Here is an 8,376-nt window from a genome sequence, read left to right on the forward strand (position 1 = left end):
TGTATCCTTGACCGAAGTAAGCTAAAAATTAGTCTTGGGTCACTAAATTTCCACATCATCACTTCGAACTAGGTCAATATCCATGATCAATGGTGAAACCCTGAGCCAATTTACCATTCCTTCATGTAGTCACATGATATTGAATGATAAAACATTTTCACGATGTTATGGGGCACTCACTCTATCCACTAACCAGGTAACACTAGGAAATATGGTTAGAACCTTTTGACTAGGGGAGTAGTCTAGGCCTTGATGGTATTTATCTAATCTCCCTAGCCACGTTACATGGATCTTGTTCAATACCCTTGACATAGGGAGAATACGTTCCCCTTGATGCTACAACAACAACGATCCCTCTAACTGATGGAAGGATTCTCAACCACTCCAAGTTTGTCCCTGAAGTAAACAAAGTTCATCTTGAGACAAAGCATTTTTGAGAATGTTAGCAACATGCTCATCTGTAAAAAATGTAATGGAGCCTCTTTTCTCCCTTCTGTACCATGTATCGATACTTTATCTCAATTTGCGTCGACCTATGATCATAGTCATATGTAACACCTAGTCAAACAATCATACAAACAAATTTCGAAGCCACACCACTTCAAAAATTTCCAAAGTAGCTGTAATATACTCAACCTTTGTAATGTTGAGTGTGACGTATGCCTGCTTCCTGCTCATCCAAGATATCATTGTAGAACCCAAACTGAAGAAACATCCTAATGTGCTCTTGTTTTCTTCGACACTCCTTATTAAATCTGAAATTGTATATCCATGCAATCGTCCTTCACCATTTGAGACATATCTCAATCCATATCTAACCATGTTGGTACCTCAATGAATTTTGTGTTGCATGCCTTGACTCAACCATAAACTGATAGGCTTCCTTCACTTGATCCACCACCACAACTATTTTCCAGTCACCTTGACTAGGTGCTCCCTCTGAAACAAATATTCTATAGAAAACTTGGTTGATTCCTCTGCCACTATTGCTTCCTAGTCCCAGAAGCATATATGCTATTTGGAATGGTACACTCATATAAATAATATTTCTCTTAGATACCTCTCGTTTCTGATCATCTATTTTGACAATATCGATCCCATGACATCCACTTGGACATCTAGTCCTTCCACTTTTCCTAATTCTTTGTACATCATGGGATCCATCAAATCTGATTCGAAATTAGAGCCAATTAGCTTCCTTAAATTGGTTACCATGGGAATGGTCATGGAATTGCATTCCACCATCCCAAACCTCTCAAGGACCTTAATAGTATGCTTCCCTTAACAAATGAAGTAATGCATCATACCTAGATCCTTCATCTTGAACTCAAAGTTAAACTCCCTCTGACATTGAAGTAGGGCTTGATTACTCCCTCTATCACTAAAGAAAATCTTGTTTCCACTGTTTCTCCCTCTGTCGCATGATTCCTTATGATCTCATAACAAATAAGTCATATAATATACAATCAACCAAGACTCATCAAACATCCATCAATCCAAGAATACCATGCTCGATATTTGTATTAATATTTATTCAGCCCGCAGACATGAGACTCCTTCTCATGTACCTTAAAGCCCTGAGGTTTTTCTATGTACACTTATTCTTCCCCAATTAATCTATTGAGGAAAGTGATATTCACATCCATTTGATGCAATTTCTAATACATAATAAAATAATAAATCTAATAGAAATGTAGCTCATACCTGAAGAAAATAACTCTTCATAGTCCTTTCCCTCTTTCTCAGATTACTCTCTTTTCATGAATCTTGCTTTGTATTTCTCTATGCTACCATCTACCGCATGCTTGATCTTATAGATTCAGTTGGAAGTCACCACTAACTTTCACTCAATTATCAATATAATAATGATGATAATAGCATCCTTCCAAACTTTTTGACTTTCTACTCCCTCTAAACTAGGAGCTCTTTCAACCATCTGGCACAGTTCTAGATGTTAGTATAGTTTCTCCCCCTTGAACAAAAATCACTCTAGTTGCGTTTATGATCAATCATGGGAGAATCCTCTTGTCACAAACTTTGCTTCGTTCTTCCTAATGCTTCCATATGCTATTGGATCTTAGGTAGCCTTCATGATGTACCCACAAACCTCATTAGGAGGCCATGGAAGAAATTATTATAACCAAGAAAAAGATAAAAAGACAAGAGGATGACCAATAAAATAAAGTAATAATAATCAAGGTAGAAATATATGAAGTAATTATATTTTGATTTGAGTATTTTAGGAACTTTAAACTCCCTCTTGATCCTCACATTCTTTTAGAAATCATTGAAATCCATCCACAAATTGATCAAGCTAGAAATGTGCATCCTCATCCTCATCATCAATTACTAGTCGATGATACCTTTTTTTTCCTTCCTTACATGAATTAGGGTTTCTTCATTCAAAGAATTAGTCAATTTTCAACATTCTCGGTCTAGCTCTAGGGCTTTATTCACAAATTCTAGGGATTTCTAAAACATAATGTTCAAGCCTTTTCGAGGGTTTATAATCCCCGAGTCTATGAACTTTTCCAAGTAGGGCTCATATAAGTGTTATCAATTTTATTTCTTTATCTGAGAGAACATTTCTCCTCAGCTTCTTTTGGCTAAGGAAGGCTCCTTTTAGTACCCTGTATACACAGATGCTACACAATACCTGCTCTAAAATCATCTTGCAACAGATTCATTGTCCTTCCTCAGCCTCGAGGTACCTCAGATTTGTTCCATGATCTTCACAAAAAAATTCTCATACCTCAGGTTATTAATACTGCATGTTCCCTTACTTCATCCTTTAACTCAACAACTTCATCATAGCTTGCTCCAAGGCTTCAACAAGGGTTTCTTTCTGCTTCACGACTTATAAATGTTTTCTCTACAACATACCAAATATATTCTTAAAAAAAATATATCAAAGTCCGGTCCATCAAAGTTCTATTTCAGCCTTCTTGTATCAAGGTCCTTGAAATTGTATTTGAATCATACTTAGACTCAACTTAGCCCATTAGAAATATGCCTTAGGATTCACCATAAGCAATGATTTATTTTTTAGGAAAAATGTTCTTGAGAATAGGTTACAATCTTCCTTATACAAGCTTGAAATAACCCAAATAATGATCTCAAGAAGACCTCCAAAAGTGACTTCAAGTCTGCACTAACCAGGTACAAATTCACCTCATAAAAGTTCCCTAAGACAGGGTACAATTAGGCATTAAAAATTGGTACAAGTTTGTCTTTAAATGGAGGTCAACATTCTGTCTAGCTATCCCTCAACTCATGTTCTAATCAACAAGTTATTCTCCCAAAATAAGGTTTGTCTTGTAATCATGAAAATGCCTCAGATGATCTCCTTAGAGTAGGCATGTATTTCTCCCATTATATATGCTAGATAGGGTCATAGATATCCTTCTTCAAAGACGTTGAATATAAGCTTAATATCCAATGAAGTGTGCATAGAAAATCACTAGAAAAAAATATAAGAAACAAGTTAAAGACCCTTCTTGAATTTTTGCCTACTCCATATATTGATTATAGCTCAAGCCTCAGACTATACTTCATTAGTTGCTACAAATTCAAGGCAACTAAGGCTTTGTAAGGTTTGTCTTCTTTATTGACTAGCACTATCTTATTAATGGTTGCTCTTTCACCTCGAATTTAATCCCATGTTGATTATCTTAAAAGATTTGATCTTCTAATCTGATAATTACTTCCAATGATTTTGAATCAAGTTAACATATGTCACATGTATCATTAAGAAATTATAAATATAAAATATCAACAGTAATTTAGTAATGACATGAGGATCATAAAGAGACATCCTAGAACACAAAAAGAAATAATTTTTCACCTAGGAAACCCAAAATCAGGAGAAAATACAACAATATTTTTTTAGAATAAATTATTTAGTTCATCAAAGTTACAATCTGATATTCATAAGTCAAATTAGGTCAAATACACCACAAAAACCCCATAGGTCAAACCTAGTAAACATAGTAACTTGGTCGAACTATCCATAACAAATATTGATAACCTACCTCTAAAATGTGGTCAAATTTCCCATTAGAGACTTGGTCAAAGCCTAAAAAAATTTGGTCAAAATGACATCATAAAAGCTTAGTCAAAGCCTCAGAAATTCAATCAAACTAACCTTAGAACAAATTAGAAAAAACCTCAAAACAACTTGATGAAAGCTTCAAAAAAAAACACCTTCGTAAGGAAGCTCAGCCTATTCCTTAGTCCTCTTCGCATGTGTGTGTGAGAGAAATGTTTTTTTGTGAGTGAGTCCAAAAATGAGTAGGTTGAGTGTCTTTTATAGTGTTGTAGGATCCCCAAGTGACATGTCTTTTAACTAAGTTTTCCTATACTTTGGGGCCGACCTGAGTAAAAAAAAAAAAAAATTCCCTCCTTTCAATTTAGCAAACTTGAATACCAATAACAACCACCAAAAATCAACAAAAACCAGTCAAAATAGTGAAAATTAGTGCTTGCTCAAAATGTTGCATGTGGTCAAATTCGGTTCTACAATAAACCTGCGCGTACGACCCTATGGTCAGCTAGACACATGTCAAATCCACATGTGCAGACTGTGGTCAAATCTGAGGTAAAAATACTTAGTCAATGTAGGTCAAAACTTCATCAACATCCTGATCAAATCTTGGCCAAGTAGCTTAGTCAACAATAGTCAAACTCACTTTTTTCACTCAAGCGTGTGACCAAGAGAGAGAGAGAGAGATAAAAATGAATAAAATATGAACTCCAAAATCAGACTTCTCCTTACTTGGACTTACTTTTGCTTGGGTGGAGAAAATGAAATGTCACACCATCTATTGTTAAACACATACATGGTGGAGGCAATATGAAAGATAAAAATTAGATTGAATTTCTTATTCACAATGGGGAGACTAGTCGCTCCATTAATCAAAGGATTAGCGAGCACGCAGCGGACCTCAAGCATAGGAGAGCTAAGTCTTTCGCTTTAGCTGAACATGCTGAGAAGACCAATCATCATGTTTCTATTGAAGAGGCTAGTGTTATTGCTAAGGTTTCGCATTTCCATCATCGAAAAATTTAGGGAAGCGCTTGAGATTGAAAAGAGGCCGAGCAATCTCAATAGAGAGGATGGCTGGAAAATCAGTGGGTGTTGGGTCCCAGCACTCTCTTCCTAGTCATTTTTTCCACCCTCCTCTTAAGGTTTTTTTTTTTTAAACTACTTTTTATTTATTTATTTATTTTTATTTATTTTATATTTATTTATTTTTGTTTTTTTTGTTTTTGTTTTTTTTATTTTATTTATTTATTTATTATTATTTATTTTATATATATTATTATTATTATTATTTAGACAGTTAATTTTCTCATGTCTTATTTTTATTGATTCTAACAGCTTATTACTTCAGGTATTTTGTGACTAATACTAATTAGCATATAATTTTAATAATACTTCTAAATAAACACCCATTTCAATTACTTTTATATATATATTTTTATATTACTTCATACATTTATAGTTATGCATATAATTTATTCTTATATTATTAGGTCCTTTATATAACTAATTTTTCCATTTAAATTCTTATCAACCTATACTTTTTAAGTAATTTTCTAACTAACCTAACATCCTTTTGATATTACTTTTTATAAGGTCCTTTATGTAACTAAATTTCCATTTAATTATTAATTATATTATTATTTTATTTATTAATTATCTTATTATTTTTAATTATTTTATTTATTACTTTATATATTTGTATGTAGGCATTTAATTTATTCATATAAGGTCCTTTATTTAACTAAATTTCCTTTTAAGTACTATTTAACTTATAATTTTTTAATAATATTTTTTGAACTAAATACCCATTAAAAATATTTTCTATATTTTTAAGGGATTGGTCCTAAATACTACTAATTAATTTAATAAAATAATTTTGACCTCGGTCCTAGAGTCAAACTAGCCGTTGGTCAAGTTAGCCATTGGAGGCTCTGCTGAGACTATTTAACATGCTAAGCTGGATCTGTTTCTTCAACTTGTCCTGACGATGAACCACACTAGTTGGTTCGAAACGCGTTGACAAATGGTTTTCCATGTGATTTTCGCCGAAAAATCTCTCACAAAAATGATACATATTTATAATACATAGGAACGGCACTTGGTTTCATATTCCAAGTGGTCCCTTGGACTCCCTTTGGCTGTTCACCTTCCATACAAACCCTTTGAGGATTAGGTGTCCAACATTCCCCCCCTTAATCCAAAGGGCTATGTATGAGTCCAAGAAGAGAATTGTAATATAAAATGTGCAAAAATACATGGTAGTACTAGGCTGAATGTGCTCTCTGAAATGTTGGTATAAGGGTGGTGGTTTAAGGATGACCACCAACACTGGAATGCTTAGTGAAGTTCCCAGAACTCTTCCAAATTTGGCATGAAGATGAGGTCTTATGCTAAAGGAAGTTCTCCTGATGTTTTGAAGTGGGAAACCTTCAACCATGAAAGGGAGGTCTCACCTCGCATAAAAAGGGAGAACCTCAACCTAAAAAGGGAGGTCTCAACTTGTGATGGTTCAAGGATGAACAACAAATTTGGAATGCTTAATGAGATTCCTAGAACTCTTCCAAAACTGGCAAGAAGCTGAAGTATTCTGCTAGAGGAAGTGTCCCCAATTCTTTGAAGAGGTATCATTGACTGAAAGCATGCTTAGGAGTCTCTGGCTACAACTTTGAATCTGGTATGGAAGGATGTGCCTCAGGCTCGCTTGATGTGGCTTTGAAGCTTGTAGGTGACCATCACTTCCCCACCTATCAGATACAAGGTGAGATGATGGAGAAAACTCAACTGCAAGATTGTTCAATACTCTAGAACAAGTTTTGAAATATGACTGAAATATCTTCTTGGTTGTTGATGCCCATTGCCAAGACGCGATCCATCCAAGATGAATCTTTGTTCTTGTAGGAGGCTTGTTTTTCAAGCATCTGTTTGAAGAATGAATGGTTTTATGACAATTCTTACATGGATGACGATAAAAAAAAATTGATATTTCATATGGTCAACTTGGTCACAGTGTTGGAATTTCACAATCTCTTGTTATTGCTACGGAAGAGGGGCAAAATCTGGAACAACTAAAGGTGAACTATCATGAAGAAATCCAACACTCTGAAACTGAATGGGCTTTGAGTAATCTGGAATGTGAAAGGAAACCTCCTTATCATATCCAAGTCCAATTTTGTGCTTGTTATTAACAAGCTCTTCCCAAGGTCTAATGATTGGCTTGGGAAGTGTAGGCTGGACTTCTAAAGCTACATTCACATATGCTCTTGAATCAGCCTCAACTTTACTGTCTTGATTAGTTTTTGCATGTTGATGGGAGTCAATTTTTGACTCAAAAGTAGAATTTTTCTGAACAGAAACAAGTTCAGAATCATGACTATACTTCTGTAACTCCGCTTATTTGTTGGCTTATGGGGGCTTGACCCAGGTTTAGAGTTATTTAGCCAAACAAATCCCCATACTACTGGCCCTTTCAGCATCAGCCCATGGAGCGCAGACTGAAGTCTCACTTGAAGAAGTATGGGGGGGATGCTAGAACCAAGTTTCCATACCCTTGAGAGGGATGTGATGTCGGCTTAGTCCAAATAAACCTACCTTCACATAGGTCACTTCGTGCATTGTTCTACCCTTCAGTATCTTCACGATTTGTTATAATCAACTTTTGCGCAGCCCTAACCAGGGGTTGAAGTCCTTTCACACTGCTAAGGCAGCAAACTACGATATCTCCTAAACTACTCCGAGTATCTTACTTATCTTGTTAATAGGTCTTGATTATCTTAGCATAAACAGATATTCTATCTTGTGTTCACTTAGCCAATACAATTATACACATTCGCACATCATATAAGCATTAAAAGTGAAATTCATACCCAGTATAATAGATGCTTAAAATAGGAAATAAAGACACGGAATTGATAGAAACTTCTCTTTGTTAATACTTCCACTATTTACAGACTCAACTCGCCCTGCACACTTAGTTATAGGGGTCCACGCACTCAGCTACAAACTACTAGGCCTCTACCCACTCAGTTGCAGAGCCTCTTCCTATGCTATGACCCAAAACTAGACTTTACACTTCAGAACTTTCTCGCATACATCATTCTTCCTTAGACATTCTGCGTTTTGTTTCCATTGATGCCTTAACTACTTAGAGCTTTTCTCGTTTTATACAATCCCACGGTTTGAGGACCATGGGTAGATCTTCTACAACCGACATTACATTTTTTAAAATTAAGGGCAGACAACCTTATGACTCTTTAACAAACTACGCGCTCCGCGCCCACAAAATGCAGAGTCTTTACATTGGAATTACAAAATTGAACAAAATCTGGGCTCTA

This window comes from Pinus tabuliformis, chromosome J (genome assembly GCF_031772625.1).
Source record: "Pinus tabuliformis cultivar Carrire ecotype Pingquan chromosome J, CPIR1, whole genome shotgun sequence".
In the NCBI taxonomy this organism is placed as follows: domain Eukaryota; kingdom Viridiplantae; phylum Streptophyta; class Pinopsida; order Pinales; family Pinaceae; genus Pinus; species Pinus tabuliformis.